The sequence below is a fragment of the Oncorhynchus keta genome, unplaced genomic scaffold (genome assembly GCF_023373465.1).
Source record: "Oncorhynchus keta strain PuntledgeMale-10-30-2019 unplaced genomic scaffold, Oket_V2 Un_scaffold_515_pilon_pilon, whole genome shotgun sequence".
Taxonomy (NCBI): Eukaryota; Metazoa; Chordata; class Actinopteri; order Salmoniformes; family Salmonidae; genus Oncorhynchus; species Oncorhynchus keta.
In genome coordinates, this window is record NW_026290954.1 from 249,007 (window position 1) to 274,156 (window position 25,150).

Sequence of the window (25,150 nt, forward strand, 5' to 3'; positions counted from 1 at the left end):
AAACAGTCTTCATACCTCTGGTGTGTTCCTAATGAGGTAAACAGGCTTCATACCTCTGGTGTGTTCCTAATGAGGTAAACAGTCTTCATACCCCTGGTGTGTTCCTAATGAGGTAAACAGGCTTCATACCCCTGGTGTGTTCCTAATGAGGTAAACAGGCTTCATACCTCTGGTGTGTTCCTAATGAGGTAAACAGGCTTCATACCTCTGGTGTGTTCCTAATGAGGTAAACAGGCTTCATACCTCTGGTGTGTTCCTAATGAGGTAAACAGTCTTCATACCTCTGGTGTGTTCCTAATGAGGTAAACAGGCTTCATACCCCTGGTGTGTTCCTAATGAGGTAAACAGGCTTCATACCTCTGGTGTGTTCCTAATGAGGTAAACAGGCTTCATACCTCTGGTGTGTTCCTAATGAGGTAAAGAGTCTTCATACCTCTGGTGTGTTCCTAATGAGGTAAAGCGTCTTCATAACTCTGGTGTGTTCCTAATGAGGTAAACAGGCTTCATACCTCTGGTGTGTTCCTAATGAGGTAAATAGTCTTCATACCTCTGGTGTGTTCCTAATGAGGTAAACAGGCTTCATACCTCTGGTGTGTTCCTAATGAGGTAAATAGTCTTCATACCTCTGGTGTGTTCCTAATGAGGTAAACAGGCTTCATACCTCTGATGTGTTCCTCATGAAGCTTACAATGTCATATTGAACACCTGGTCATATTTTATGATCAAAGACAATATGTTCTACCCATAATGCTATGTCTATATATTGTAACTATACAGTTAATGAGTAGAACGCTGCATCTAATTGATGTGTGGGCAGAACACTGCATCTAATTGATGTGTGGGCAGAATGCTGCATCTAATTGATGTGTGGGCAGAACACTGCATCTAATTGATGTGTGGGCAGAGCGCTGCATCTAATTGATGTGTGGGCAGAACGCTGCATCTAATTGATGTGTGGGCAGAATACTGCATCTAATTGATGTGTAGGCAGAGCACTGCATCTAATTGATGTGTAGGCAGAGCACTGCATCTAATTGCTGTGTGGGCAGAACACTGCATCTAATTGATGTGTAGGCAGAATGCTGCATCTAATTGATGTGTGGGCAGAACACTGCATCTAATTGATGTGTGGGCAGAACACTGCATCTAATTGATGTGTGGGCAGAATACTGCATCTAATTGATGTGTGGGCAGAATGCTGCATCTAATTGATGTGTGGGCAGAATGCTGCATCTAATTGATGTGTAGGCAGAACACTGCATCTAATTGATGTGTGGGCAGAACACTGCATCTAATTGATGTGTGGGCAGAATGCTGCATCTAATTGATGTGTAGGCAGAACACTGCATCTAATTGATGTGTGGGCAGAACACTGCATCTAATTGATGTGTGGGCAGAACACTGCATCTAATTGATGTGTGGGCAGAGCGCTGCATCTAATTGATGTGTAGGCAGAATGCTGCATCTAATTGATGTGTGGGCAGAATGCTGCATCTAATTGATGTGTGGGCAGAATACTGCATCTAATTGATGTGTAGGCAGAATGCTGCATCTAATTGATGTGTGGGCAGAATGCTGCATCTAATTGATGTGTGGGCAGAATGCTGCATCTAATTGATGTGTGGGCAGAATGCTGCATCTAATTGATGTGTGGGCAGAATGCTGCATCTAATTGATGTGTGGGCAGAATGCTGCATCTAATTGATGTGTGGGCAGAATGCTGCATCTAATTGATGTGTAGGCAGAATGCTGCATCTAATTGATGTGTGGGCAGAATGCTGCATCTAATTGATGTGTGGGCAGAATGCTGCATCTAATTGATGTGTGGGCAGAACACTGCATCTAATTGATGTGTGGGCAGAATACTGCATCTAATTGATGTGTAGGCAGAACACTGCATCTAATTGATGTGTGGGCAGAACGCTGCATCTAATTGATGTGTGGGCAGAACACTGCATCTAATTGATGTGTGGGCAGAACACTGCATCTAATTGATGTGTGGGCAGAGCGCTGCATCTAATTGATGTGTGGGCAGAATGCTGCATCTAATTGATGTGTGGGCAGAACGCTGCATCTAATTGATGTGTGGGCAGAACACTGCATCTAATTGATGTGTGGGCAGAACACTGCATCTAATTGATGTGTGGGCAGAACGCTGCATCTAATTGATGTGTGGGCAGAACACTGCATCTAATTGATGTGTGGGCAGAACACTGCATCTAATTGATGTGTGGGCAGAGCGCTGCATCTAATTGATGTGTGGGCAGAATGCTGCATCTAATTGATGTGTGGGCAGAATGCTGCATCTAATTGATGTGTGGGCAGAATGCTGCATCTAATTGATGTGTAGGCAGAATGCTGCATCTAATTGATGTGTGGGCAGAACACTGCATCTAATTGATGTGTGGGCAGAGCACTGCATCTAATTGATGTGTGGGCAGAACGCTGCATCTAATTGATGTGTGGGCAGAACGCTGCATCTAATTGATGTGTGGGCAGAATGCTGCATCTAATTGATGTGTGGGCAGAATGCTGCATCTAATTGATGTGTGGGCAGAATGCTGCATCTAATTGATGTGTAGGCAGAATGCTGCATCTAATTGATGTGTAGGCAGAATACTGCATCTAATTGATGTGTAGGCAGAACGCTGCATCTAATTGATGTGTGGGCAGAATGCTGCATCTAATTGATGTGTGGGCAGAACGCTGCATCTAATTGATGTGTGGGCAGAATGCTGCATCTAATTGATGTGTGGGCAGAACGCTGCATCTAATTGATGTGTGGGCAGAACACTGCATCTAATTGATGTGTGGGCAGAACACTGCATCTAATTGATGTGTGGGCAGAACACTGCATCTAATTGATGTGTGGGCAGAACACTGCATCTAATTGATGTGTGGGCAGAACGCTGCATCTAATTGATGTGTGGGCAGAATGCTGCATCTAATTGATGTGTGGGCAGAACACTGCATCTAATTGATGTGTGGGCAGAATGCTGCATCTAATTGATGTGTGGGCAGAATGCTGCATCTAATTGATGTGTGGGCAGAACGCTGCATCTAATTGATGTGTGGGCAGAATGCTGCATCTAATTGATGTGTGGGCAGAATGCTGCATCTAATTGATGTGTGGGCAGAACGCTGCATCTAATTGATGTGTGGGCAGAATGCTGCATCTAATTGATGTGTGGGCAGAATGCTGCATCTAATTGATGTGTGGGCAGAATGCTGCATCTAATTGATGTGTGGGCAGAACACTGCATCTAATTGATGTGTGGGCAGAATGCTGCATCTAATTGATGTGTGGGCAGAATGCTGCATCTAATTGATGTGTGGGCAGAATGCTGCATCTAATTGATGTGTGGGCAGAACACTGCATCTAATTGATGTGTGGGCAGAACACTGCATCTAATTGATGTGTGGGCAGAATGCTGCATCTAATTGATGTGTGGGCAGAACACTGCATCTAATTGATGTGTGGGCAGAGCGCTGCATCTAATTGATGTGTGGGCAGAGCGCTGCATCTAATTGATGTGTGGGCAGAATGCTGCATCTAATTGATGTGTGGGCAGAGCGCTGCATCTAATTGATGTGTGGGCAGAGCGCTGCATCATGCTCCTGATGAGGTGGCGGATGGTCTCCTGACGGATCTACTCGCGGACCTGGAGTAAAGAATCCGCGATATCCTGGTCAGTCTATGGTGCAACGTGGCGTTGGTGGATGGAGCAAGACATGATGTCCCAGATGTGCTCAATTGGATTCAGGTCTGGGGAACGAGCGGGCCAGTCCATAGCATCAATGCCTTCCTCTTGCAGGAACTGCTGACACACTCCAGCCACATGAGGTCTAGCATTGTCTTGCATTAGGAGGAACCCAGGGCCAACCACACCAGCTTATGGTCTCACAAGGGGTCTGAGGATCTCATCTCGGTACCTAATGGCAGTCAGGCTACCTCTGGAGAGCACAAGGAGGGCTGTGCGGCCCCCCAAAGAAATGCCACCCCACACCATGACTGACCCACCACCAAACCGGTCATGCTGGAGGATGTTGCAGGCAGCAGAACGTTCTCCACGGCGTCTCCAGACTGTCACGTCTGTGACGTGCTCAGTGTGAACCTGCTTTCATCTGTGAAGAGCACAGTGGCGAATTTGCCAATCTTGGTGTTCTCTGGCAAATGCCAAACATCCTGCACAGTGTTGGACTGTAAGCACAACCCCCACCTGTAGACATCGGGCCCTCATACCACCCTCATGGAGTCTGTTTCTGACCATTTGAGCAGACACATGCACATTTGTGGCCTGCTGGATGTCATTTTGCAGGACTCTGGCAGTGCTCCTCCTGCTCCTCCTTGCACAAAGGCGGAGGTAGCGGTCCTGCTGCTGGGTTGTTGCACTCCTACGGCCTCCTCCACGTCTCCTGATGTACTGGCCTGTCTCCTGGTAGCGCCTCCATGTATATATAGTGTAGGTAGCATGTTTGACGCTCATTAAGGACAACTTTAGCATTTTTCAACTACTTACAACTTTTAAGCTACTTTGCAACAACTTAGCATGTTAGCTAGCCCTTCCCAAAAACCTAACATTAAGAATTTTAGCTAAACGTAAACCTACGCTTTGCAAATAAATCTGTAACATATTTTGCAGGTAGCCTAGTGGTTAGAGCGTTGTGCCAGTAACCAAAAGGTTGCTAGATCGAATCCCTGGGCTGACAAGCTAAACATCTGTCCTTCTGCCCCCGAACAAGGCAGTTAACCCACTCTTCCAAGGCTGTCATTGAAAATAAGAATTTGTTCTTAACTGACTTGCCTAGTTAAATATCATAGATGAGTGTATCGGGAATTTACATGCAGAATAACACCAAATGCTTTGAGACCAGGTTGGACACACACATCCCCATCCCCCCAACCCATGGTAGTTGGTGACATTTTTCGTAGTGGTGGTCTTGGTGTGTAATGTTTTGAGAGGGGGGAGACGCTGTAGCTTCCTTCTTCCATCGGTTCCAGCCATTCTTTCACTCGCTCCCATCTAACGTCAGTGGAGAACTTCTCCTGTCTCGCACACAGACAGACCGCCTTGTCTGTTTAAAGACGTGCAGTATCCACTCCACGGGAAGATGGAGAAACGGCAAGCACAGTTCCCCAGATTTACAGAACAGAAGCTTTTCCGTCGATAGGAACTTCTTTTAGGGAAAGGGTAAGTGATATTTCACATTTTTACAGAATATTATTTTATTCGTTTTTTAAAATAATATAATTGTGCACTGGATATGTAGTTATGTTTGACCAGACCTATGGCGATAGGCTACTCTATACTGCCACAACATTATTACATTATGTTATAATGACAGGCTTTCTCAGGAAATTGACATATTTTAGATTTATATATTGTTGCAGACAAACCGGAACGTTCGAAACGGGCACACGTTGACGTCAGATGTTAACGAATTGCGCACGAGTAGTGTGCATGCGTAAATATCAAAAGTATTGCCACTCTGTCATTTGAAGCTTTATGCGTGAAGTTTATATTAATGTAATTCATGAGATTATTTGATTGTGAATCGAGATTGGTTCAAGGTTGGTTCCGTTACTTATCCAAGAACTCCCTGATGAAATTGGGATTTCTCCCTTTTCCTACGTTTGATTATGAATTCTACCCTCTCAAAATACCACTTTTTCCTCGAGCAAATTGTGTTTTGTGAGGGTTTCCACCTAAATGAATAAATACTCGTCAAGCTTTTCCAGACATAGGCTACTTGAAATATAAAGCAAATCAGTTTTTTTTTACTTATAATAATCAAATATGTGAATGTTTGACCAGAAGGCAATGTATCAGAGATGAGAGGGTGGTGGTAGCGGAGAGAGACAGAGATATATAGAGACAGAGGGAGGGAGAGACAGAGAAAAAGAGACAGAGATGATGTGTTTGGGGGGTTTGTCAGATAGGAAGGCACATATCTCTGCCCCTTCCCCCTTGTGGTAGGAACTGAGATTACAGAGTGTTGGCCATACTTCCAGTTTGGTATAGCCAAGGTGGGCTTTTCATTCTCTAGCTGTTAATCCATTATTATCAAGAGTTGGGCTGCATGGGGCTGGAAACCACCACCTTGGGGCGGGAGAAATAGCTTATAGCTGAAGTGGATTTCTGTTAGAAATCGTAACGGATGTTAATTTGGTCATGGGTATTGGTATTGGTCATGGGGAAGGTATTGGTCATTGGGAAGGTATTGGTCATGGGGAAGGTATTGGTCATGGGGAAGGTATTGGTCATGGGGAAGGTATTGGTATTGGTCATGGGGAAGGTATTGGTCATGGGGAAGGTATTGGTCATGGGGAAGGTATTGGTCATGGGGAAGGTATTGGTCATGGGGAAGGTATTGGTCATGGGGAAGGTATTGGTCATGGGGAAGGTATTGGTCATGGGGAAGGTATTGGTATTGGTCATGGGGAAGGTATTGGTCATGGGGAAGGTATTGGTATTGGGGAAGGTATTGGTCATGGGGAAGGTATTGGTCATGGGGAAGGTATTGGTCATGGGGAAGGTATTGGTCATGGGGAAGGTATTGGTCATGGGGAAGGTATTGGTCATGGGGAAGGTATTGGTATTGGTCATGGGAAGGTATTGGTCATGGGGAAGGTATTGGTCATGGGGAAGGTATTGGTCATGGGGAAGGTATTGGTATTGGTCATGGGGAAGGTATTGGTCATGGGGAAGGTATTGGTCATGGGGAAGGTATTGGTCATGGGGAAGGTATTGGTATTGGTCATGGGGAAGGTATTGGTCATGGGGAAGGTATTGGTCATGGGGAAGGTATTGGTATTGGTCATGGGGAAGGTATTGGTATTGGTCATGGGGAAGGTATTGGTCATGGGGAAGGTATTGGTCATGGGGAAGGTATTGGTCATGGGGAAGGTATTGGTCATGGGGAAGGTATTGGTCATGGGGAAGGTATTGGTCATGGGGAAGGTATTGGTCATGGGGAAGGTATTGGTCATGGGGAAGGTATTGGTCATGGGGAAGGTATTGGTATTGGTAATGGGGAAGGTATTGGTCATGGGGAAGGTATTGGTATTGGTCATGGGGAAGGTATTGGTCATGGGGAAGGTATTGGTCATGGGGAAGGTATTGGTATTGGTCATGGGGAAGGTATTGGTCATGGGGAAGGTATTGGTCATGGGGAAGGTATTGGTCATGGGGAAGGTATTGGTCATGGGGAAGGTATTGGTCATGGGGAAGGTATTGGTCATGGGGAAGGTATTGGTCATGGGGAAGGTATTGGTCATGGGGAAGGTATTGGTATTGGTCATGGGGAAGGTATTGGTCATGGGGAAGGTATTGGTCATGGGGAAGGTATTGGTATTGGTCATGGGGAAGGTATTGGTCATGGGGAAGGTATTGGTCATGGGGAAGGTATTGGTCATGGGGAAGGTATTGGTATTGGTCATGGGGAAGGTATTGGTCATGGGGAAGGTATTGGTCATTGGGAAGGTATTGGTCATGGGAAGGTATTGGTCATGGGGAAGGTATTGGTCATGGGGAAGGTATTGGTCATGGGGAAGGTATTGGTCATGGGGAAGGTATTGGTATTGGTCATGGGGAAGGTATTGGTATTGGTCATGGGGAAGGTATTGGTCATGGGGAAGGTATTGGTCATGGGGAAGGTATTGGTCATGGGGAAGGTATTGGTCATGGGGAAGGTATTGGTATTGGTCATGGGGAAGGTATTGGTCATGGGGAAGGTATTGGTCATGGGGAAGGTATTGGTCATGGGGAAGGTATTGGTCATGGGAAGGTATTGGTCATGGGGAAGGTATTGGTCATGGGGAAGGTATTGGTCATGGGGAAGGTATTGGTATTGGTCATGGGGAAGGTATTGGTCATGGGGAAGGTATTGGTCATGGGGAAGGTATTGGTCATGGGGAAGGTATTGGTCATGGGGAAGGTATTGGTATTGGGGAAGGTATTGGTCATGGGGAAGGTATTGGTCATGGGGAAGGTATTGGTCATGGGGAAGGTATTGGTCATGGGGAAGGTATTGGTCATGGGGAAGGTATTGGTATTGGTCATGGGGAAGGTATTGGTCATGGGGAAGGTATTGGTATTGGTCATGGGGAAGGTATTGGTATTGGTCATGGGGAAGGTATTGGTATTGGTCATGGGGAAGGTATTGGTATTGGTCATGGGGAAGGTATTGGTCATGGGGAAGGTATTGGTCATGGGAAGGTATTGGTCATGGGGAAGGTATTGGTCATGGGGAAGGTATTGGTCATGGGGAAGGTATTGGTCATGGGGAAGGTATTGGTCATGGGGAAGGTATTGGTCATGGGGAAGGTATTGGTCATGGGAAGGTATTGGTATTGGTCATGGGGAAGGTATTGGTATTGGTCATGGGGAAGGTATTGGTCATGGGGAAGGTATTGGTATTGGTCATGGGGAAGGTATTGGTCATGGGGAAGGTATTGGTATTGGTCATGGGGAAGGTATTGGTCATGGGGAAGGTATTGGTCATGGGGAAGGTATTGGTATTGGTCATGGGGAAGGTATTGGTCATGGGGAAGGTATTGGTATTGGTCATGGGGAAGGTATTGGTCATGGGGAAGGTATTGGTCATGGGGAAGGTATTGGTCATGGGGAAGGTATTGGTATTGGTCATGGGGAAGGTATTGGTCATGGGGAAGGTATTGGTCATGGGGAAGGTATTGGTCATGGGGAAGGTATTGGTATTGGGGAAGGTATTGGTCATGGGGAAGGTATTGGTATTGGTCATGGGGAAGGTATTGGTCATGGGGAAGGTATTGGTCATGGGGAAGGTATTGGTCATGGGGAAGGTATTGGTCATGGGGAAGGTATTGGTCATGGGGAAGGTATTGGTATTGGTCATGGGGAAGGTATTGGTCATGGGGAAGGTATTGGTCATGGGGAAGGTATTGGTAATGGGGAAGGTATTGGTATTGGTCATGGGGAAGGTATTGGTATTGGTCATGGGGAAGGTATTGGTCATGGGGAAGGTATTGGTCATGGGGAAGGTATTGGTCATGGGGAAGGTATTGGTCATGGGGAAGGTATTGGTCATGGGGAAGGTATTGGTCATGGGGAAGGTATTGGTATTGGTCATGGGGAAGGTATTGGTCATGGGGAAGGTATTGGTCATGGGGAAGGTATTGGTCATGGGGAAGGTATTGGTCATGGGGAAGGTATTGGTATTGGGGAAGGTATTGGTCATGGGGAAGGTATTGGTCATGGGAAGGTATTGGTCATGGGGAAGGTATTGGTCATGGGGAAGGTATTGGTCATGGGGAAGGTATTGGTCATGGGGAAGGTATTGGTCATGGGGAAGGTATTGGTATTGGTCATGGGAAGGTATTGGTCATGGGGAAGGTATTGGTCATGGGGAAGGTATTGGTCATTGGGAAGGTATTGGTATTGGTCATGGGGAAGGTATTGGTATTGGTCATGGGGAAGGTATTGGTCATGGGGAAGGTATTGGTCATGGGGAAGGTATTGGTCATGGGGAAGGTATTGGTATTGGGGAAGGTATTGGTCATGGGGAAGGTATTGGTCATGGGGAAGGTATTGGTCATGGGGAAGGTATTGGTCATGGGGAAGGTATTGGTCATGGGGAAGGTATTGGTCATGGGGAAGGTATTGGTCATGGGGAAGGTATTGGTCATGGGGAAGGTATTGGTATTGGTCATGGGGAAGGTATTGGTATTGGTCATGGGGAAGGTATTGGTCATGGGGAAGGTATTGGTCATGGGGGAAGGTATTGGTCATGGGGAAGGTATTGGTCATGGGGGGGAAGGTATTGGTCATGGGGAAGGTATTGGTATTGGTCATGGGGAAGGTATTGGTCATGGGGAAGGTCATGGGGAAGGTATTGGTCATGGGGAAGGTATTGGTCATGGGGGGAAGGTATTGGTCATGGGGAAGGTATTGGTCATGGGGAAGGTATTGGTCATGGGGAAAGGTATTGGTCATGGGGAAGGTATTGGTATTGGTCATGGGGAAGGTATTGGTTGGTATTGGTCATGGGGAAGGTATTGGTCATGGGGAAGGTATTGGTCATGGGGAAGTATTGGTATTGGTATTGGTCATGGGGAAGGTATTGGTATTGGTCATGGGGAAGGTATTGGTCATGGGGAAGGTATTGGTCATGGGGAAGGTATTGGTCATGAGGAAGGTATTGGTCATGGGGAAGGTATTGGTATTGGTCATGGGGGAAGGTATTGGTCATGGGGAAGGTATTGGTCATGGGGAAGGTATTGGTATTGGTCATGGGGAAGGTATTGGTCATGGGGAAGGTATTGGTCATGGGGAAGGTATTGGTCATGGGGAAGGTATTGGTAAGGTATTGGTCATGGGGAAGGTATTGGTCATGGGGAAGGTATTGGTCATGGGGAAGGTATTGGTCATGGGGAAGGTATTGGTCATGGGGAAGGTATTGGTCATGGGGAAGGTATTGGTCATGGGGAAGGTATTGGTCATGGGGAAGGTATTGGTCATGGGGAAGGTATTGGTCATGGGGAAGGTATTGGTCATGGGAAGGTATTGGTCATGGGGAAGGTATTGGTCATTGGGGGAAGGTATTGGTCATGGGGAAGGTATTGGTCATGGGGAAGGTATTGGTCATGGGGAAGGTATTATGGGAAGGTATTGGTCATGGGAAGGTATTGGGGGAAGGTATTGGTCATGGGGAAGGTATTGGTCATGGGGAAGGTATTGGTCATGGGGAAGGTATTGGTCATGGGGAAGGTATTGGTCATGGGGAAGGTATTGGTCATGGGGAAGGTATTGGTCATTGGGAAGGTATTGGTCATGGGGAAGGTATTGGTCATGGGGAAGGTATTGGTCATGGGGAAGGTATTGGTCATGGGGAAGGTATTGGTCATGGGGAAGGTATTGGTCATGGGGAAGGTATTGGTATTGGTCATGGGGAAGGTATTGGTCATGGGGAAGGTATTGGTCATGGGGAAGGTATTGGTCATGGGGAAGGTATTGGTCATGGGGAAGGTATTGGTATTGGTCATGGGGAAGGTATTGGTATTGGTCATGGGGAAGGTATTGGTCATGGGGAAGGTATTGGTCATGGGGAAGGTATTGGTCATGGGGAAGGTATTGGTATTGGTCATGGGGAAGGTATTGGTCATGTTGAAGGTATTGGTCATGGGGAAGGTATTGGTCATGGGGAAGGTATTGGTATTGGTCATGGGGGAAGGTATGGGGAAGGTATTGGTCATGGGGAAGGTATTGGTCATGGGGAAGGTATTGGTCATGGGAAGGTATTGGTCATGGGAGGAAGGTATTGGTCATGGGGAAGGTGGTTGGGGAAGGTATTGGTATTGGTCATGGGGAAGGTATTGGTCATGGGGGAAGGTATTGGTCATGGGGAAGGTATTGGTATTGGTCATGGGGAAGGTATTGGTCATGGGGAAGGTATTGGTCATGGGGAAGGTATTGGTCATGGGGAAGGTATTGGTATTGGTCATGGGGAAGGTATTGGTCATGGGGAAGGTATTGGTCATGGGGAAGGTATTGGTCATGGGGAAGGTATTGGTCATGGGGAAGGTATTGGTCATGGGGAAGGTATTGGTCATGGGGAAGGTATTGGTCATGGGGAAGGTATTGGTCATGGGGAAGGTATTGGTCATGGGGAAGGTATTGGTCATGGGGAAGGTATTGGTCATGGGGAAGGTATTGGTATTGGTCATGGGGAAGGTATTGGTCATGGGGAAGGTATTGGTCATGGGGAAGGTATTGGTCATGGGGAAGGTATTGGTCATGGGGAAGGTATTGGTCATGGGGAAGGTATTGGTCATGGGGAAGGGGTCAAGGTATTGGTCATGGGGAAGGTATTGGTCATGGGGAAGGTATTGGTCATGGGGAAGGTATTGGTCATGGGGAAGGTATTGGTCATGGGGAAGGTATTGGTCATGGGGAAGGTATTGGTCATGGGGAAGGTATTGGTCATTGGGAAGGTATTGGTCATGGGGAAGGTATTGGTCATGGGGAAGGTATTGGTCATGGGGAAGGTATTGGTCATGGGGAAGGTGGTTGGTATTGGTCATGGGGAAGGTATGGGGAAGGTATTGGTCATGGGGAAGGTATTGGTATTGGTATTGGGGAAGGTATTGGTCATGGGGAAGGTATTGGTCATGGGGAAGGTATTGGTCATGGGGAAGGTATTGGTCATGGGAAGGTATTGGTCATGGGGAAGGTATTGGTCATGGTCATGGGGAAAGGTATTGGTATTGGTCATGGGGAAGGTATTGGTCATGGGGAAGGTATTGGTCAGGGGGAAGGTATTGGTCATGGGGGGAAGGTATTGGTATTGGTCATGGGGAAGGTATTGGTATTGGTCATGGGAAGGTATTGGTCATGGGAAAGGTATTGGTCATGGGGAAGGTATTGGTCATGGGGAAGGTATTGGTATTGGTCATGGGAAGGTATTGGTCATGGGGAAGGTATTGGTCATGGTCATGGGGGGGAAGGTATTGGTCATGGGGAAGGTATTGGTCATGGGGGAAGGTATTGGTCATGGGGAAGGTATTGGTCATGGGGAAGGTATTGGTCATGGGGAAAATTGGTCATGGGAAGGTATTGGTATTGGTCATGGGGAAGGTATTGGTCATGGGGAAGGTATTGGTCATGGGGAAGGTATTGGTCATGGGGAAGGTATTGGTCATGGGGAAGGTATTGGTCATGGGGAAGGTATTGGTCATGGGGAAGGTATTGGTCATTGGGAAGGTATTGGTATTGGTCATGGGGAAGGTATTGGTCATTGGTATTGGTCATGGGGAAGGTATTGGTCATGGGAAGGTATTGGTCATGGGGAAGGGTCATGGGGAAGGTATTGGTCATGGGGAAGGTATTGGTATTGGTCATGGGGAAGGTATTGGTCATTGGGAAGGTATTGGTCATGGGAAGGTATTGGTCATGGGGAAGGTATTGGTCATGGGGAAGGTATTGGTCATGGGGGGAAGGTATTGGTATTGGTATTGGGGAAGGTATTGGTCATGGGGAAGGTATTGGTCATGGGGAAGGTGGGAAGGTATTGGTCATGGGGAAGGTATTGGTCATGGGGAAGGTATTGGTCATGGGGAAGGTATTGGTATTGGTCATGGGGAAGGTATTGGTATTGGTCATGGGGAAGGTATTGGTCATTGGGAAGGTATTGGTCATGGGGAAAGGTATTGGTATTGGTCATGGGGAAGGTATTGGTATTGGTCATGGGGAAGGTATTGGTATTGGTCATGGGGAAGGTATTGGTCATGGGGAAGGTATTGGTCATTGGGAAGGTATTGGTCATGGGGAAGGTATTGGTCATGGGGAAGGTATTGGTATTGGTATGGGGAAGGTATTGGTCATGGGGGGAAGGTATTGGTATTGGTATTGGGGAAGGTATTGGTCATGGGGAAGGTATTGGTATTGGTCATTGGGGAAGGTATTGGTCATGGGGAAGGTATTGGTCATGGGGAAGGTATTGGTCATGGGGAAGGTATTGGTCATGGGGAAGGTATTGGTCATGGGGAAGGTATTGGTATTGGGGAAGGTATTGGTCATGGGGAAGGTATTGGTCATGGGGAAGGTATTGGTATTGGTCATGGGGAAGGTATTGGTCATGGGGGAAGGTATTGGTCATGGGGAAGGTATTGGTCATGGGGAAATTGGTCGCGGGGGAAGGTATTGGTCATGGGGAAGGTATTGGTATTGGTCATGGGGGGAATGGGGGTATTGGTCATGGGGAAGGTATTGGTCATTGGGAAGGTATTGGTCATGGGGAAAGGTATTGGTCATGGGGAAGGTATTGGTCATGGGGAAGGTATTGGTATTGGGGGAAGGTATTGGTCATGGGGAAGGTATTGGTCATGGGGAAGGTATTGGTTGGTATTGGTCATGGGGAAGGTATTGGTATTGGTCATGGGGAAGGTATTGGTTGGTATTGGTCATGGGGAAGGTATTGGTCATGGGGAAGGTATTGGTCATGGGGAAGGTATTGGTCATTGGGAAGGTATTGGTATTGGGGAAGGTATTGGTCATGGGGAAGGTATTGGTCATGGGGAAGGTATTGGTATTGGTCATGGGGAAGGTATGGGGAAGGTATAATGGTATTGGTCATGGGGAAGGTATTGGTATTGGTCATGGGGAAGGTATTGGTCATGGGGAAAGGTATTGGTCATGGGGAAGGTATTGGTCATGGGGAAGGTATTGGTCATGGGGAAGGTATTGGTCATGGGGAAGGTATTGGTCATGGGGAAGGTATTGGTCATTGGGAAGGTATTGGTCATGGGGAAGGTATTGGTATTGGGGAAGGTATTGGTCATTGGGGAAGGTATTGGTCATGGGGAAGGTATTGGTCATGGGGAAGGTATTGGTCATGGGAAGGTATTGGTCATGGGGAAGGTATTGGTCATGGGGAAGGTATTGGTCATGGGGAAGGTATTGGTATGGTATTGGGAAGGTATTGGTATTGGTCATGGGGAAGGGAAGGTATTGGTCATGGGGAAGGTATTGGTCATGGGGAAGGTATTGGTCATGGGGAAGGTATTGGTCATGGGGGGGAAGGTATTGGTCATGGGGGGAAGGTATTGGTCATGGGGAAGGTATTGGTCATGGGGAAGGGGTCATGGGGAAGGTATTGGTCATGGGGAAGGTATTGGTCATTGTCATGGGGAAGGTATTGGTCATGGGAAGGTATTGGTCATGGGGAAGGTATTGGTCATGGGGAAGGTATTGGTATTGGGGAAGGTATTGGTCATGGGGAAGGTATTGGTCATTGGGGGAAGGTATTGGTCATGGGGAAGGTATTGGTCATGGGGAAGGTATTGGTCATGGGGAAGGTATTGGTCATGGGGAAGGTATTGGTCATTGGGGAAGGTATTGGTCATGGGGAAGGTATTGGTCATGGGGAAGGTATTGGTCATGGGGAAGGTATTGGTCATGGGGAAATTGGTCATGGGGAAGGTATTGGTCATGGGGAAGGTATTGGTCATGGGGAAGGTATTGGTCATGGGGAAGGTATTGGTCATGGGGAAGGTATTGGTCATGGGGAAGGTATTGGTCATGGGGAAGGTATTGGTCATGGGGAAGGTATTGGTCATGGGGAAAGGTATGGGGAAGGTATTGGTCATGGGGAAGGTATTGGTCATGGGGAAGGTATTGGTCATGGGGAAGGTATTGGTCATGGGGAAGGTATTGGTCATGGGGGGAATGGGGAAGGTATTGGTCATGGGGAAGGTATTGGTCATGGGGAAGGTATTGGTCATGGGGAAGGTATTGGTCATGGGGGAAGGTATTGGTCATGGGGAAGGTATTGGTCATGGGGGAAGGTATTGGTCATTGGGAAGGTATTGGTCATGGGGTCATGGTCATGGGGAAGGTATTGGTCATGGGGAAGGTATTGGTCATGGGGAAGGTATTGGTATTGGTCATGGGGAAGGTATTGGTCATGGGGAAGGTATTGGTCATGGGGAAGGTATTGGTCATGGGGAAGGTATTGGTCATGGGGTATTTTGAGTTCCATTACCTTCCAAATGTCCAGGGTTCAGAGGAATACCACTGGTTATGGGTAGGAGAGCAGGAAACTGGTCTGGTTGGAGGTTTCATGTTGTTGGGATGTTTCATGTCTACAGATGTAGGATGTTAATTTGAGCCAGTTTGTTACCGAAGAAAAATAATCCCACAGCAACAGGAAATGTAAATTATTATGTTGATTATAATTCATGGACATTTTTGTAGGGGTTGATACATTTTTTCGTTAGTGCAAATCAAGTCAAATTTAAAATTAGAATCACAAACTTTAGAAGCCTATTTAAACCTCAAATACACTACACGCTTGGATTTCCTACTGCGCAAGAAAATTCTCAGCAACAAAAGAGTGATCAAATTAAGATCCTCCGTCTGCAGTATGGGGGTGGATGGAACTGAGCATCCCACAAGGAGAGGATTCATAATTACAGTTAGTATTTAATGTATTATAAGACCAAGGATAGGTCTGCTGTGTTTTGTTGTACTAAACACAATGTATTTCGATTCTTACGAGACATCTAGAAATGTTTCTTATCATTAGATACTCCAGCCCCATTCCCTCTCTGTTCTCTGTGCAGTTATCATTAGTAGGCTAGGCTAGTGCACGGCAGCATGCATCGAGCTGTCATTCCCCTCCCTAGGGGTGGCATCTTTTTGGGCGCTCAGTCAAGCAGCTAATAGGGAAACATCATGTGACTCATTTAACTGTGTAATTATGTCTCTGGTCCATTATGGAGGGTAGAGAGAAGAGTCCCCCCTCCCCTATAGCGTCATCACAACCTGCTTCATTACATTACCCCTCTCTCTGTGCCTCAGCTGAGCCAGCACTGCCTGGATATATAGGAAATAGACATGAGACCACACAAGAGAAAGAGAAGGTGAGAGAGGAGGGGAGAAGTGTGTGTGTGTGTGTGTGTGTGAGAGAGAGAGAGGGAGAGAGAGTGAGAGAGACAGACAGAGAGGGGGATGCAAAAGGGACAGGGAGAGAAAGACAGGGACAGAAAAGGAGATCACTGAGGCAGTGAGTTATGAATTATGTAATTGTTTCATCAGTGGGAAGACCTCTGTCTTTCTATGGTATTTCTCTCTTTGCTGTTCCTCTCCAAGACCGCACAATATATTCACATTTTAGATTTTAAAGAAACATTTTCATCTGCTTCTTTATTTCTTGTGAATTGTTCCATAAACAATCATGTTTTTAACATATCAGATACATTATTTGATATCACTCGAGAAACAGTATATTACCACCAGTCAGTATATTACTACCAGTATATTACTACCAGTCAGTATATTACTACCAGTCAGTATATTACCACCAGTCAGTATATTACCTCCAGTCAGTATATTACTACCAGTCAGTATATTACTACCAGTCAGTATATTACTACCAGTCAGTATATTACCACCAGTCAGTATATTACCTCCAGTCAGTATATTACTACCAGTCAGTATATTACTACCAGTCAGTATATTACTACCAGTCAGTATATTACTACCAGTATATTACCACCAGTCAGTATATTACTACCAGTCAGTATATTACCACCAGTCAGTATATTACCACCAGTCAGTATATTACTACCAGTCAGTATATTACTACCAGTATATTACCACCAGTCAGTATATTACTACCAGTATATTACCACCAGTCAGTATATTACTACCAGTCAGTATATTACCACCAGTCAGTATATTACTACCAGTCAGTATATTACTACCAGTCAGTATATTACTACCAGTCAGTATATTACCACCAGTCAGTATATTACTACCAGTCAGTATATTACCACCAGTCAGTATATTACTACCAGTCAGTATATTACTACCAGTCAGTATATTACTACCAGTCAGTATATTACTACCAGTCAGTATATTACCACCAGTCAGTATATTACCACCAGTCAGTATATTACTACCAGTCAGTATATTACCACCAGTCAGTATATTACCACCAGTCAGTATATTACCACCAGTCAGTATATTACTACCAGTCAGTATATTACTACCAGTCAGTATATTACCACCAGTCAGTATATTACTACCAGTCAGTATATTACTACCAGTCAGTATATTACTACCAGTCAGTATATTACTACCAGTCAGTATATTACCACCAGTCAGTATATTACCACCAGTCAGTATATTACTACCAGTCAGTATATTACCACCAGTCAGTATATTACCACCAGTCAGTATATTACCACCAGTCAGTATATTACTACCAGTCAGTATATTACCACCAGTCAGTATATTACCACCAGTCAGTATATTACTACCAGTCAGTATATTACTACCAGTATATTACCACCAGTCAGTATATTACTACCAGTATATTACTACCAGTCAGTATATTACCACCAGTATATTACCACCAGTATATTACTACCAGTCAGTATATTACCACCAGTCAGTATGTTACTACCAGTCAGTATATTACTACCAGTATATTACTACCAGTCAGTATATTACTACCAGTCAGTATATTACTACCAGTCAGTATATTACCACCAGTCAGTATATTACTACCAGTCAGTATATTACTACCAGTATATTACTACCAGTCAGTATATTACCACCAGTATATTACCACCAGTCAGTATATTACCACCAGTCAGTATATTACTACCAGTCAGTATATTACTACCAGTCAGTATATTACCACCAGTCAGTATATTACCTCCAGTCAGTATATTACCTACCAGTCAGTATATTACTACCAGTCAGTATATTACTACCAGTCAGTATATTACTACCAGTCAGTATATTACTACCAGTATATTACCACCAGTCAGTATATTACTACCAGTATATTACCACCAGTCAGTATATTACCACCAGTCAGTATATTACCACCAGTCAGTATATTACTACCAGTCAGTATATTACTACCAGTATATTACCACCAGTCAGTATATTACCACCAGTATATTACCACCAGTCAGTATATTACCACCAGTCAGTATATTACTACCAGTCAGTATATTACTACCAGTCAGTATATTCCCTCCAGTCAGTATATTACCACCAGTCACTATATTACTACCAGTCAGTTTATTACTACCAGTCAGTTTATTACCACCAGTCAGTATATTACTACCAGTCAGTATATTACCACCAGTCAGTATATTACCACCAGTCAGTATATTACTACCAGTCAGTATATTACTACCAGTCAGTATATTACTACCAGTCAGTATATTACTACCAGTATATTACTACCAGTCAGTATATTACTACCAGTCAGTATATTACTACCAGTCAGTATATTACTACCAGTATATTACCACCAGTCAGTATATTACCTCCAGTCAGTATATTACTACCAGTCAGTATATTACTACCAGTCAGTATATTACTACCAGTCAGTATATTACCACCAGTCAGTATATTCCAGTCAGTATATTACTACCAGTCAGTATATTACCACCAGTCAGTATATTACTACCAGTCAGTATATTACTACCAGTCAGTATATTACTACCAGTCAGTATATTACCACCAGTCAGTATATTACTACCAGTCAGTATATTACCACCAGTCAGTATATTACCACCAGTCAGTATATTACTACCAGTCAGTATATTACTACCAGTCAGTATATTACTACCAGTCAGTATATTACCACCAGTCAGTATATTACCACCAGTCAGTATATTACCACCAGTCAGTATATTACCACCAGTCAGTATATTACTACCAGTCAGTATATTACCACCAGTCAGTATATTACCACCAGTCAGTATATTACCACCAGTCAGTATATTACCACCAGTCAGTATATTACCACCAGTCAGTATATTACCACCAGTCAGTATATTACCACCAGTCAGTATATTACTACCAGTCAGTATATTACTACCAGTATATTACCACCAGTCAGTATATTACTACCAGTATATTACCACCAGTCAGTATATTACCACCAGTATATTACCACCAGTATATTACTACCAGTCAGTATATTACCACCAGTCAGTATGTTACTACCAGTCAGTATATTACTACCAGTATATTACTACCAGTCAGTATATTACCACCAGTATAATACCACCAGTATATTACTACCAGTCAGTATATTACCACCAGTCAGTATGTTACTACCAGTCAGTATATTACTACCAGTATATTACTACCAGTCAGTATATTACTACCAGTCAGTATATTACCACCAGTCAGTATATTACTACCAGTCAGTATATTACTACCAGTATATTACTACCAGTCAGTATATTACTACCAGTCAGTATATTACTACCAGTATATTACCACCAGTCAGTATATTACCACCAGTATATTACCACCAGTCAGTATATTACTACCAGTCAGTATATTACTACCAGTCAGTATATTACTACCAGTCAGTATATTACCACCAGTATATTACTACCAGTCAGTATATTACCACCAGTCAGTATATTACTACCAGTCAGTATATTACTACCAGTCAGTATATTACCTCCAGTCAGTATATTACTACCAGTCAGTATATTACCTCCAGTCAGTATATTACCACCAGTCAGTATATTACCACCAGTATATTACTACCAGTCAGTATATTACTACCAGTATATTACTACCAGTCAGTATATTACTACCAGTCAGTATATTACTACCAGTCAGTATATTACTACCAGTCAGTATATTACCACCAGTATATTACCACCAGTCAGTATATTACTACCAGTCAGTATATTACCACCAGTCAGTATATTACCTCCAGTCAGTATATTACCTCCAGTCAGTATATTACCACCAGTCAGTATATTACCACCAGTCAGTATATTACCACCAGTATATTACCACCAGTCAGTATATTACCACCAGTCAGTATATTACCACCAGTCAGTATATTACTACCAGTCAGTATATTACTACCAGTATATTACCACCAGTCAGTATATTACTATATTACTACCAGTCAGTATATTACCACCAGTATATTACCACCAGTATATTACTACCAGTCAGTATATTACCACCAGTCAGTATGTTACTACCAGTCAGTATATTACTACCAGTATATTACTACCAGTCAGTATATTACCACCAGTATAATACCACCAGTATATTACTACCAGTCAGTATATTACCACCAGTCAGTATGTTACTACCAGTCAGTATATTACTACCAGTATATTACTACCAGTCAGTATATTACTACCAGTCAGTATATTACCACCAGTCAGTATATTACTACCAGTCAGTATATTACTACCAGTATATTACTACCAGTCAGTATATTACTACCAGTCAGTATATTACTACCAGTATATTACCACCAGTCAGTATATTACTACCAGTATATTACTACCAGTCAGTATATTACTACCAGTATATTACTACCAGTCAGTATATTACCACCAGTCAGTATATTACTACCAGTCAGTATATTACTACCAGTATATTACTACCAGTCAGTATATTACTACCAGTCAGTATATTACTACCAGTCAGTATATTACTACCAGTCAGTATATTACCACCAGTCAGTATATTACTACCAGTCAGTATATTACCTCCAGTCAGTATATTACTACCAGTCAGTATATTACCTCCAGTCAGTATATTACCTCCAGTCAGTATATTACTACCAGTCAGTATATTACTACCAGTATATTACTACCAGTCAGTATATTACCACCAGTATATTACTACCAGTCAGTATATTACCACCAGTATATTACCACCAGTCAGTATATTACTACCAGTCAGTATATTACCACCAGTCAGTATATTACCTCCAGTCAGTATATTACCTCCAGTCAGTATATTACCACCAGTCAGTATATTACTACCAGTCAGTATATTACCACCAGTCAGTATATTACCACCAGTCAGTATATTACCACCAGTCAGTATATTACTACCAGTCAGTATATTACTACCAGTCAGTATATTACTACCAGTCAGTATATTACTACCAGTCAGTATATTACTCCAGTCAGTATATTACCACCAGTCAGTATATTACTACCAGTCAGTATATTACCTCCAGTCAGTATATTACTACCAGTCAGTATATTACTACCAGTCAGTATATTACCTCCAGTCAGTATATTACCACCAGTCAGTATATTACCACCAGTATATTACCACCAGTCAGTATATTACTACCAGTCAGTATATTACCTCCAGTCAGTATATTACCTCCAGTCAGTATATTACTACCAGTCAGTATATTACTACCAGTCAGTATATTACTACCAGTCAGTATATTACCACCAGTATATTACCACCAGTCAGTATATTACCACCAGTCAGTATATTACCTCCAGTCAGTATATTACCACCAGTATATTACCACCAGTCAGTATATTACTACCAGTCAGTATATTACTACCAGTCAGTATATTACCTCCAGTCAGTATATTACTACCAGTCAGTATATTACCTCCAGTCAGTATATTACTACCAGTCAGTATATTACCTCCAGTCAGTATATTACTACCAGTCAGTATATTACTACCAGTCAGTATATTACCACCAGTCAGTATATTACTACCAGTCAGTATATTACTACCAGTATATTACTACCAGTCAGTATATTACCACCAGTCAGTATATTACCACCAGTCAGTATATTACTACCAGTCAGTATATTACCACCAGTCAGTATATTACTACCAGTCAGTATATTACTACCAGTATATTACTACCAGTCAGTATATTACCACCAGTCAGTATATTACTACCAGTATATTACCACCAGTCAGTATATTACCACCAGTATATTACCACCAGTCAGTATATTACTACCAGTCAGTATATTACTACCAGTATATTACTACCAGTCAGTATATTACTACCAGTCAGTATATTACTACCAGTATATTACTACCAGTCAGTATATTACTACCAGTCAGTATATTACTACCAGTCAGTATATTACCTCCAGTCAGTATATTACTACCAGTCAGTATATTACCTCCAGTCAGTATATTACTACCAGTCAGTATATTACTACCAGTATATTACTACCAGTCAGTATATTACCACCAGTATATTACTACCAGTCAGTATATTACTACCAGTCAGTATATTACCACCAGTCAGTATATTACTACCAGTCAGTATATTACCACCAGTATATTACCACCAGTCAGTATATTACTACCAGTCAGTATATTACTACCAGTCAGTATATTACCTCCAGTCAGTATATTACCTCCAGTCAGTATATTACTACCAGTCAGTATATTACTACCAGTCAGTATATTACCACCAGTCAGTATATTACCACCAGTATATTACCACCAGTCAGTATATTACCACCAGTCAGTATATTACCACCAGTCAGTATATTACTACCAGTCAGTATATTACTACCAGTCAGTATATTACTACCAGTCAGTATATTACTACCAGTCAGTATATTACTCCAGTCAGTATATTACTACCAGTCAGTATATTACTACCAGTCAGTATATTACCTCCAGTCAGTATATTACTACCAGTCAGTATATTACTACCAGTCAGTATATTACCTCCAGTCAGTATATTACCTCCAGTCAGTATATTACCACCAGTATATTACCACCAGTCAGTATATTACTACCAGTCAGTATATTACCACCAGTCAGTATATTACCTCCAGTCAGTATATTACTACCAGTCAGTATATTACTACCAGTCAGTATATTACTACCAGTCAGTATATTACCACCAGTCAGTATATTACCACCAGTATATTACCACCAGTCAGTATATTACCACCAGTCAGTATATTACCTCCAGTCAGTATATTACCACCAGTATATTACCACCAGTCAGTATATTACTACCAGTCAGTATATTACCTCCAGTCAGTATATTACTACCAGTCAGTATATTACCTCCAGTCAGTATATTACCTCCAGTCAGTATATTACCACCAGTCAGTATATTACCACCAGTCAGTATATTACTACCAGTCAGTATATTACCACCAGTCAGTATATTACCACCAGTATATTACCACCAGTCAGTATATTACCACCAGTCAGTATATTACCTCCAGTCAGTATATTACCACCAGTATATTACTACCAGTCAGTATATTACTACCAGTCAGTATATTACCTCCAGTCAGTATATTACTACCAGTCAGTATATTACCTCCAGTCAGTATATTACTACCAGTCAGTATATTACCTCCAGTCAGTATATTACTACCAGTCAGTATATTACCTCCAGTCAGTATATTACTACCAGTCAGTATATTACTACCAGTCAGTATATTACCACCAGTCAGTATATTACTACCAGTCAGTATATTACTACCAGTCAGTATATTACCTCCAGTCAGTATATTACTACCAGTCAGTATATTACCACCAGTCAGTATATTACTACCAGTCAGTATATTACCTCCAGTCAGTATATTACTACCAGTCAGTATATTACCACCAGTCAGTATATTACCACCAGTCAGTATATTACCTCCAGTCAGTATATTACTACCAGTCAGTATATTACCACCAGTCAGTATATTACCTCCAGTCAGTATATTACTACCAGTCAGTATATTACTACCAGTCAGTATATTACTACCAGTCAGTATATTACTACCAGTCAGTATATTACCACCAGTCAGTATATTACTACCAGTATATTACCACCAGTCAGTATATTACCTCCAGTCAGTATATTACTACCAGTCAGTATATTACTACCAGTCAGTATATTACCACCAGTCAGTATATTACTACCAGTCAGTATATTACCTCCAGTCAGTATATTACTACCAGTCAGTATATTACTACCAGTCAGTATATTACCACCAGTCAGTATATTACCACCAGTCAGTATATTCCCTCCAGTCAGTATATTACTACCAGTCAGTATATTACTACCAGTCAGTATATTACCACCAGTATATTACCACCAGTCAGTATATTACTACCAGTCAGTATATTACCTCCAGTCAGTATATTACCACCAGTCAGTATATTCCCTCCAGTCAGTATATTACTACCAGTCAGTATATTACCACCAGTCAGTATATTACTACCAGTCAGTATATTACCACCAGTATATTACTACCAGTCAGTATATTACCACCAGTCAGTATATTACCACCAGTCAGTATATTACTACCAGTCAGTATATTCCCTCCAGTCAGTATATTACCACCAGTCAGTATATTACTACCAGTCAGTATATTACTACCAGTATATTACCACCAGTCAGTATATTACCACCAGTATATTACTACCAGTCAGTATATTACTACCAGTCAGTATATTACCACCAGTATATTACTACCAGTCAGTATATTACTACCAGTATATTACCACCAGTCAGTATATTACTACCAGTATATTACCACCAGTCAGTATATTACCACCAGTATATTACCACCAGTCAGTATATTACCACCAGTATATTACCACCAGTCAGTATATTACTACCAGTATATTACCACCAGTCAGTATATTACTACCAGTATATTACCACCAGTCAGTATATTACTACCAGTCAGTATATTACTACCAGTCAGTATATTACTACCAGTATATTACCACCAGTCAGTATATTACTACCAGTATATTACCACCAGTCAGTATATTACCACCAGTATATTACCACCAGTCAGTATATTACTACCAGTCAGTATATTACCACCAGTCAGTATATTACTACCAGTC

General features: G+C 43.1%; 1 protein-coding gene across 1 annotated transcript in view; it reads left to right on the forward strand.

The window, feature by feature from the left end:
* The first annotated feature begins 4,978 nt into the window (after positions 1 to 4,978).
* LOC118383443 (solute carrier family 35 member G2-like) overlaps positions 4,979 to 25,150 on the forward strand; it is a 28,029-nt gene continuing 7,857 nt past the window's right edge. The window contains 1 exon segment of the mRNA XM_052516600.1: positions 4,979 to 5,192. The gene's annotated coding sequence lies outside the window, so the exon portion shown is untranslated.